The sequence below is a fragment of the Galeopterus variegatus genome, unplaced genomic scaffold (genome assembly GCF_000696425.1).
Source record: "Galeopterus variegatus unplaced genomic scaffold, G_variegatus-3.0.2 Scaffold2779, whole genome shotgun sequence".
Lineage (NCBI taxonomy): Eukaryota > Metazoa > Chordata > Mammalia > Dermoptera > Cynocephalidae > Galeopterus > Galeopterus variegatus.
In genome coordinates, this window is record NW_007728890.1 from 239,120 (window position 1) to 249,549 (window position 10,430).

The 10,430-nt window shown below is 42.7% G+C and overlaps 1 pseudogene; it reads right to left on the minus strand.

Moving 5' to 3' along the window:
- Positions 1-9,458: 9,458 nt before the first annotated feature.
- On the minus strand, positions 9,459-10,384 carry LOC103598909 (annotated as a pseudogene).
- Between the last annotated feature and the right edge of the window lie 46 nt (positions 10,385-10,430).

Below are 10,430 nucleotides of genomic sequence, written 5' to 3' on the forward strand. Positions count from 1 at the left end.
ATGACCGGCAATGGGATCGCAACCCTCGGTGTCGCGCCCACACCGCACTCAACCAGTGAGCAGACTGGTCTTTATATGGGATCTGAACCCTCGGCGGGAGTACCGCCGCGCTCCCAAGTGCCGCACTCTACTGAGTGTGCCACCAGGCTGGCCCAATATTTTCTAATTCACCTACTTGATAAAATCTATTTGTAACCTCAGAATCAATACTCATGTTGCTTTCAGTCATTTGTAGACACACCCAGAGAAGCAAAAAATTTGACTCACCCAATATGCACGTTCCCAGTGGAGCTCAAATAAGGAGACACTGCCTTCTTATTTCAGCTCTTATAGCACAGAAGCACTGTTTGGTTTCCTAAACACAAAAAGGCTATGATGTCTATTACAGAGAAATACATGTAATGTATTAGACAAGCTTCATTCAGGCATGAAGTATAGAGCTACTGACTATGAGTTCAATGTTAATGAATGAACAATATATTTGAAATAAGGTGTCTTTAAACAAAACTCTAAAACACATAAAACAAGGTTATATATCAACCAGTTGATGAAAACATTGTAGCCAGATACTCACAGGGACCTAACCTCATATTTCCTGAAGAAGCTAATTCAATATTTGCTTATTTAGTGTTCATGGCAACTTTATAGAACATAACTACTGAGAATAATCAGAATTAACTGTGTATTTTTTTCAACTGTAAAATGAAGATTAATAATGCCTGTTCACACAGTTGTCATGATGAGATTTATTTGTCAGAATGTTTCATAAATGTGATGTTGCCCATCTGGTTTATTGCATTGCTTTCCTAACAGGTTTTTCTTGACTATTCTTCTTCCAGGATAATGAAGCTTATGTATAAGTTTCATCAATTCAAAAGAATCCCAATGGCAGCATAGGTGGTGTGGAAAGGTATGTGCTTTGGAGGGAGACCCATCTTGGATCCAATCCATGTCTTACCTAGCAGCAGTAATGACTTGGAGCTAGTTATTCTTTAAACTTCAATCTTTGACTTTCCCATTCACCATCTGTGGAAGAATTGCCACCAAAATGCAGATTTTCATTAAAAAACAAACAACACCAAAAATAACTTTATGGGGAAGACCATCATTGTTGAGGTTGAACCCTTGGCTACAACAGAAAATGTAAAGGACGGGCCGGCCCGGTGGCGCACTGGATAGTGCGCCGCTTGGGAAGCGCGGCGGCGCTCCTGCCCGACGGTTCGGATCCCACATACAGACCGGTTCCCACTCACTGGCTGAGCGAGGCGCGGGAGCAGCACCAAGGGTTGCAATCCCATTGCCGGTCCCCGGTCCGGTACGGGGGCAACACTGAGGGTTGCGATCCGTTGCTGGACACGGAAAAAGACAAAAAGAAAATGTAAAGGACAAGATTCAGAATGAAAAAGAAATTCCTCCTGATCAGCAAAGACTGAGCTTTGCTGGCAAACAACTCCAAGATGGACACACTCTGTCTGACTGCAAAATTCAAAAGGAGACCACTCTTTATCTTACATTGAGGCTTTGTATTGGTGCCAACAAAAAGAAGACGTCTTACACCACTCCTGAGAAGAATAAACATAAGAGAAAGAAAGTTATCTGGCTGTCCTGAAATACTGTATGGTGAAAAAGAATGGAAAAATTAATCACCTTCCTTAAAAGTGCCCTTCAGGTGAATGTGGTGCTAGCGTTTTTATGGCCAGCCATTTTCACTGACATTATTGTGGCAAACGTTGTGTGGCATATACTGCTTCAACAAACCAGAAGACAAAGTAATTGTTTATGGGCAAATAAAAGATGGGAAGGAAGGAAGGAAGGGAGGAAGGGAGGAAGGGAGGGAGGGAGGGAGGGGGAAGGAAGGAAGGGAAAGAGAGAGAGAAAAGAAAGAGAGGGAGGGAAAGAAGAAAAGAAAAGGAGAAAGAGAAAGAGAAGGAGAGAGGGAGAAAGAAAATTAATCTTTACGTTTATCAATACAGTTACTTTCCTCTGGTCTAAATGACAGAATCCACACTGGGTCATTGAAGCTGACCACGGCATGGCTCCAGCTCACCTGTCACACTGCTCCCTCATGTAAATCCCTGACACCCCCATACAATCTGCTCACTGGGCCCCAGGCACCTGTTCTTCCCTCATCTTTTAAGGTCTCCTTAGAGTCCCTCTTCCTTCGTGAAGCCTTTCCAACTCCACTGTTGTCAGCAGACACAGAAAGACCAAGGCAAAGACCAAGAGGGGATCTCCAGATCTATGAAAGGAGCAAGACAGCACAAAAAGGAAAAAAAAGAAAGAAAGAAAGAAAGAAACTGCCAAAGTTGAGCTGTCCAGCAAACCTACTCATTTCTTGCTCCCCAACTTAGCTGTTCATTTTTTTCGATCAGTTTTCTCCATGGACTTCTCCCTGAATTTTGGATCTTGCATTTGCTTACTCTGATTGTGAATGTCCTTATTTACTTTCTGGATACTCAACCTCTGCCCCTATTCTTCAAATCTCTGCTTTCTGCTCCACCCACTAGGCTAAAATCTTACTCTCCCGGTCCAATATTAACGGTTTACATAGAATCAGAAATGTGGCCCACACATGGCTCATATGTGCCACCAAATATTATAGAAAAAATACTCAAGTTCAAGTCCTATCTTACCAACTAGATACAAATTCTTTGACAGTAGCTCTTTTATGTCCTCCACAGTATTTAGACAGTGCAATGATAATGATAATGATGTTAATAATAGGATATAAAACATTTATTGAGTTTTTGCTATGTCCTAGACACCATGCCAAGAGTTTTATAAGCATTAGCCTTTTAATTCCCACAGCAAACCTTTGCAATACTATTATATCCCTGTTTATATATGAAGTAAGAAAACAAGGCCCAAGAGAAGACAACAGCAGTAAGATATCTAGTTAGTAAACATTCGTAATGGAATAAAAAAGAAATATCTATTTTTTCTAGGTTCTCAAAGACAATCTATGCAACACTGTAACTTTTTTAACTCCTTTGTCTCAACAAGTTTATAAAAGTATCAGAGTACCAGAAGTATGTGTGTTAATCTCACTGAAAGTATTCAAATTTTCTGAAACAGGAAATTTTATAGAAACTTCTCAATCCTCAAAATATAAGAAAATAATGTCTCCAGCCATATAGGGCTCCTTATAAATCTTGTATGTGTTTTTTAAGGCTCCATTGTATAGTAAGAGCTTTTTCTTACCATTGAATAAGAAAGCCAGTTTATAAGAAAGTACATGCTCTTTTTCTAGCTAATAATAGTCTTACTGTTGACCCAAAAATGTTAGTTTATGGACCTGCACTTCACCTTGCATAAATATTGCACAAGCTGAAGTCATAACAATGTGATGCTAGAGAGAAACATTGTAGAAGTATGCAACACTTCATCTCGTTGATTTTTTAGCAAAGATAGCCAAGATATCTGTTTGATAAGAAGGCAATAGTTTTTTTTTTTTTTCCTTTTTGTCTTTTTTCGTGACCGGCAATGGATCGCAACCCTCAGTGTCGCGCCCGTACCAGACCGGGACCAGCTACGGGATTGCAACCCTTGGTGTTGCACCCGCACCTCGCTCAGCCAGTGAGCAGGAACCTGTCTGTATGTGGGATCCGAACCCTTGGCGGGAGCGCCGCCACACTCCCAAGCGTCGCACTGTAGCAGTGCGCCACTGGGCTGGCCCTGGAAGGCAATAGTTTTTAGCACTGAAAATGCAATCTTGTCTGTGAAGCTGGATAACTCCCTTCCCAGACAAAACTGGACTGCCTGCCTGCCTGCCTACAAACTCACATATCCTTGGCAAATCATGGCCTTCTTACATTTGAGAAATACTATTCTTTGGGGCCCAGCATGAAGCTTAGGAAAATTGGGAGGTGGAAGACACCCCTTCAGCTAAACAATCCAATGACATCCACAATGGTGACTATCATAGCCCTACACTGACACTGTCTTTGCACTCAATGTTGATTATAAAGCGTTTTTTATTACTGCTGCCTGAAGGGCTATTGTTCACATATGATTTCACTTAAGATGAAGATTTCTTCCAGGTCCTTCTAGAGATAATGCCAGTAAATCCTGGAAAATCTCACTATCAAGTTATTATAAAAGTTAGAAAGACCAACAAAAAAGTTCCAGAACCAGAGATGAATAGCAAATTCCAGAGAACACAGGGTCCTGGCCCGCCTTAATGTCCCAGTGCACTCTTTCCAGAATATAAGATTATGTGCTTGAAATTCGGGTGACTGCTGGAGATACTGAGTTATGTTTGGAGGAAGGAACTCAGACCTAGAAAATAACTGTAATACTCAAAGGGTGGGGGGTGGGGGCGAAATTACTAAAACCTGGAAAAAGTCATATCAAGAAAAACTCAGCTAGATTTTATCATCTAAGTCCTCACCAAGTCAGCTTACCAATAGATAAATTCAATATCCAGTTTCAGATATAGCATCAGTAGTGACCCAGAAGCTCAGTACTTAATAATAAGTAAGCTGTATTCCGGTCTCTCTTTCCTGAACAAAACTGTGTTCATAATAAGTGTACCAAATCTGCACCAGCAAAGCAAACCAAATTTCAGTCATCTTCCCACCAGTGGAATCACCAGTGGGATCACCTAATAGTCAGCTAGATTTGGTCATAAATCTACCCAAAGGGATCCAATGATGACATCACCACTTGCTTATTGCTATAGCCTACATTTCCTTACTACGAAAGAATGACATATCTGCTTCTTCAGGGTGGCAATGAGCCAGTTAGTAATGGCAGAGGTATGTAACAAGTATTTCTTATCTGCATGTGAGTACAATGAGTGCCTCAAAGAAAAAGAAAATTTTGGCATCAGTGAGCTAAATTCCCACCAGATCCAGAGAGAAAGTTTGGATGTATGTTACTTCAAATTCAGAATTATCGCTTATTTCAAAGAACTTCTCCAGTTGATGTGTTCTGACCAGAGCGACCAACTCTTTTCAGTTTTCCTGGGCGGTCTTGGTTTTAGCACTGAAAGTCTCAAATATTTGGCCTCCAGTTTGGGTGATCAGCTTGATCCAGTTTTCCTGGGATGTGTCCCATTTAAAATTGAAAGTCCCACCTCCCAGAAACCACTTCAGTCTGAGGAAAACCAGGAGGATTGGTCACCGTATGTGCCACACAGAGAAAATAAAAATAAGTTATAGACCTTCATGTTGTCTATCTTGAAAATCTGTACTTTCCTGATAGACTTATGTGCATGAACAATAATAGTACTAGGCAGACTTAGAACACTCAAACACACTAATGTTAATCCTCACAATAAGCTTGCAAAAAAATATGAGCAAGACATATATTTTCCTCATTTTGCAGATGAGAAAACTGAGGGCATGAGAGGTTAAGTAACTTTCTCAAAGTTAATTTTTTAATTAGAACATAAGCTAGATTTCAGTAACAAAAGGACCAAATAATAGAGTAGCTAAAATATAACAAAACTATCTCTTAATTAACAGCACAGAAGTAGGCAGTGGGCTAGGATAGTGAGGAGCTCTGTTCTATGTGATCACTCAGGGACCCACATTCCTTCTGTATTGTTGCTCCACCATTCTCTACATTGCAGTCCTCATCACCACGGTGGAAGCTGACTCCCAGTGCCACATCAGGATTCCAACCCATAAGAACAAGTAAAGATAAGTGGCAAAGATAAACAAAGGCAAGTGTCTTTAAGGAGGTGATGCTGATATTTTACATATCACCTCCACTCACAATTAATTTGAGAGAACTTATCACTTGCATGAACCACACCTTGATTCAAAGGATCTGGGAAAGTCTCAACCTGGAGAGCAAAGTGTCCCTCTCTTCTGTTTTCAGAAGAAGGGGAAATGATTACTTGGGGACAATTAGTTGTCTCCAGTGATTAAATAGCTGGCATTTGGCATTGCTGAGATCAAAGTCTGAGTCTGTCTGATTCTACAGACCACACTTCTTCCCTCATGCCTTGCTACCCCTAGAACTATTTCATTTTGTTTTGTTTTGCCAGGAATGTCAGCCAATGAAAATACTTCTCAGAGCTTATCGTAAGGAAAATAAGTCATTCTGAGCACACAGAGACCACCTTTCCTTCCAACTTAGCCTTAAAAAGGCTTAAACAAACTATACCTTTCTACTTAAAATTCGGCAGAGCTGCCTCTTGAGTGTGAAGTAAAACCCAAGGCCTGTCAATTTAAAAGTGTGATGTTTATACAAAGACATGAGAAGCAGAGAGCACATAGGGTCTGCCAGAGAAATAGCAAATATTGTGGATAGTTTCTCTAGACAAGACACCCATGAATGAGGGGTGGGCGAGCCAGGGGTGTCCCCATGGAAGAAAGCTTCCAGCACCAAACGCATTCTACTCCATGAATGTACACAATTATGATGTGATAACAAACAAATAAGTAAATATATAAATTTATTTTTCAAAAGGGAACACCTTAGGATTTTAGCTCCTGCTGATGATGTTACTTGGAAAGAAAACTCCTAATTAGAAAGTGGTTTAGGTTACTTTATAGCGTTATTTCACTTTGAGTTTATCAAACCTTCTGTTGCTTATGGACGAACTTAACTTACACAGGACAAAGCTGTTTGTTGTCACTGTTATGCTCATCCCGTTTGGTTTTCTTGTTATTCACAGCAGCTTCCAGCTCCTTCCACTCACTGCAGGCTCATTACTGAGCCCCTTAGGACTCCATCTTCTCTAACACAGCTTGTAGTGTGCCGTGAAGAAGTGAGGACCCAGTAAGGAGGGTCCTGCAAAAGATTCACTCCTTAAAAGGCACAGTGTAAATACGAGGAAAGCAACTTTGCTGCTGGAAAATATATCAGGAAAGAATGTTTATTGGATGTACTTTTTCCCAATTAAAATTAACGTAGCTTTATAAAGTCCCATGGAACAAATGTATATCCTTATGGTGTTGTGTTCACGCATGCACACACACACACAGTGGAAATCGGGGTGACCCCAGGGAGCAGACTTGCCTGCCATCCTAGCCCACCCGCCTAACTCTGCACTGTTATTTGAGAAATACTACTTGTTCATTTGTTTTTGATAGCAAGAAAAATTAGAACTCTCTGAACTATTTATTTGTTATCACCAATAGTCTAAGTGGCATGCATTCTAAGAAATGTAATTTCCTTTACTGGGACTGATGCCTGTCCAGATATGTTTATGGTTCTATAGACACCACACACATGCAGTCACTTCCTCCTCATTCAAAGCCACACAGGTTTTTCACAGTCCCTTTCAGGAGCAATGAGATGTGTCCTTTAACTGGTCTGTCTATAATATAGACTAAATTTCTCTGCCCATATCATACTTTAAGCTGTAGGCTTTTGAAGTTATGGGGGGGGGGAGAAAGAAAAGCTCTCACATCCCCTAAACAAATCTTGAGGACACCTGTGCCTATATTTTGGTGCTGGGGCAATTTGCTTTACTCCAGGAGGTGCATTTAAGGATAGAAAAATGCCAGCCACAGCTTTTCAGAGAGATACTGCTTTTTAATCACTTAAATGCTAATATCTGGGCATGTGTGAAACACAGGAACAAAAAGGCAGCTTTCTAATCTCTCTTCCTAAAATTAGATTGTAGGCAAACTTCTTATGACCCTCTGACCAGGCACTGACTGTTATTTACTACTTTAAAGAAAAAAGAAAGCTGACCAGCCATCTAAGAAAAAAAATATTCTAACTTAAATCAGACAACTCAACACAAGACCAACTGAACAGTTCAATAAAGAGTTCAATTACGTTCCCTTTCTGTGGGTAGGTCCCCGTGTGAGGAAGGGCCCCTGGATTTAAGCCCAGGAAAGAGCAGAGCTGTTCACAGCCACTCACATGCACCCCACATACCCTGAACTCACAGCACTATTAAATCCCAGCTTCCCTCCTGTCACCTCCCCAGATCAAGCCTACTGAAAGGTTTCCCTTCTCCCCACCCTCCTGAGTGACAACTTCTCAGCTAAGCCTTCCTCCCTAGGAGCCAGCTAAAGGCAGCCAGTACACCTGGGATCACATTAACTCAAGGATATTTCCCAAGCCAAATGGCTTGGTACAAAATCATTGTTTATTCTAAACGAGGCACTTTTAAAAAAAAAAAAGACACATTTATTCAGTGTCATGATCAGATTATTACATTTAGCAATCAACAGCATGGATACAAAAAATAAAATTCTACATTAAAACCCTTTGTTGGGGGCCGGCCTGGTGGCGCACTGGAGAGTGCGCTGCTTGGGAGCGCGGCGGCGCTCCTGCCGAGGGTTCGGATCCCATGTGGAGACCAGTTCCCGCTCACTGGCTGAGTGTGGTGCGGGCGCAACACCGAGGGTTGCGATCCCGTTGACGGTCAGTAAAAAAGAGACAAAAAGGAAAAAGAAAAACCTTTGTTGGAATGCTTTACACTTTCCACAGAACAGAAGCTAAAATAACCTGTTATACAATTAGTCATAAATACAGTCCTCAAGTTTTTATGCCCATACACATGAGTATTGTCTAAAACATGTCTTCTTTGTAGCAGCTGGGCCCTGCCACCACTGTGCTTGGCTGAGTTCACAAATCTGTTGTAATCTGTAGCTTCCCTGTCACTTTTCTGGCTCTCCTCTCCTGCTAAGCTTGGTCTCCTGGAAGTTAATTAAAACCTCCTACCACTGCCGTAGCTACTGCTGCTGCTGCTGCTGGAACCACCACAGTCAGATTGGTTTCATGGTTTGGCAAAGTATTGGCCTCCACCACCATAAGGGCCAGAACTTCTACCTCCAAAATTTCCTCCCTTCATGGGTTCAAAATTTGAAGACTGANTCCCGCTCACTGGCTGAGCGAGGCGCGGGAGCAACGCCGAGGCTTGCGATCCCGTTGCCGGGCCCCGGGCCGGGACGGGGGCAACACTGAGGGTTGCGATCCATTGCCGGACACGGAAAAAAGACAAAAAGACAAAAAAAAATAAAAATAAAAATAAAAATAAAATTCTACATTAAAACCCTTTGTTGGGGGCCGGCCTGGTGGCGCACTGGAGAGTGCGCTGCTTGGGAGCGCGGCGGCGCTCCTGCCGAGGGTTCGGATCCCATGTGGAGACCAGTTCCCGCTCACTGGCTGAGCACAGTGTGGGCGCAACACCGAGGGTTGCGATCCCGTTGCCGGTCCCCAGTATGGGCGCGACACCGAGGGTTGTGATCCCGTTACCGGTCAGTAAAAAAGAGACAAAAAGGAAAAAAAAAAAAACCTTTGTTGGAATGCTTTACACTTTCCACAGAACAGAAGCTAAAATAACCTGTTATACAATTAGTCATAAATACAGTCCTCAAGTTTTTATGCCCATACACATGAGTATTGTCTAAAACATGTCTTCTTTGTAGCAGCTGGGCCCTGCCACCACTGTGCTTGGCTGAGTTCACAAATCTGTTGTAATCTGTAGCTTCCCTGTCACTTTTCTGGCTCTCCTCTCCTGCTAAGCTTGGTCTCCTGGAAGTTAATTAAAACCTCCTACCACTGCCGTAGCTAGTGCTGCTGCTGCTGGAACCACCACAGCCAGATTGGTTTCATGGCTTGGCAAAGTATTGGCCTCCACCACCATAAGGGCCAGAACTTCTACCTCCAAAATTTCCTCCCTTCATGGGTTCAAAATTTGAAGACTGATTGTTGTAATTGCCAAAATCATTGCAGCTTCCACCACCTCCAAAATTGCTCCCATCATTACCAAATCCATTATAGCCGTCCCCACTGCCACCACATCCACCACCACCACGGCTGCCACCAAAGCCACCACAACCACTACCAAAGTTGTCATTCCCACCAAAACCACTTCCACGACCACCACCAAAGTTTCCAGAACCACTTCGACCTCTTTGGCTGGATGAAGCACCAGCCATCGACAGGGCTTTCCTTCATTCACAGTTGTGGCCATTCACAGTGCGGTATTTCTGAATGACAATCTTATCCACAGAGTCATGGTCATCAAAGGTTACAAAAGCAAAGCCTCTCTTCTCGCCGCTGCCTCGGTTAGTCACTTCATTTTTCCCTTACTATTAAAGTCATCTCTCAGGGGATGTTCTTCACTGTCCTCTTTAGTGGCACCAACAAAGATCGTCTTCACAGTTAAGTGGGCACCTGGTCTTGGACAATCCTCTCTTGAGACAGCCCTCTTTGGTTCCACAACTCTTCAATCCACCTTGTGGTCTTGCATCCCTGGCTGCATCCACCTCCTCCACAGTGGCACAGGTGACAAACCCAAAGCCCCTGGAGCACTTGGTGTTTGGATCTCTCATTACCGCACAGTCCGTGAGTGTTCCCGTTGCTCAGAATGGCTCCTGAGACTCTCATCAGTTGTTTCAAAGCTCAGCTCTCCGATGAAGAGCTTCCGCAGCTGTGCGGGCTCCTTAGCAGACTGTGACTTAGACATGACGGCAGTGGGAAGAAACTTCAACACTGCTTCCTCAGCAGCATCC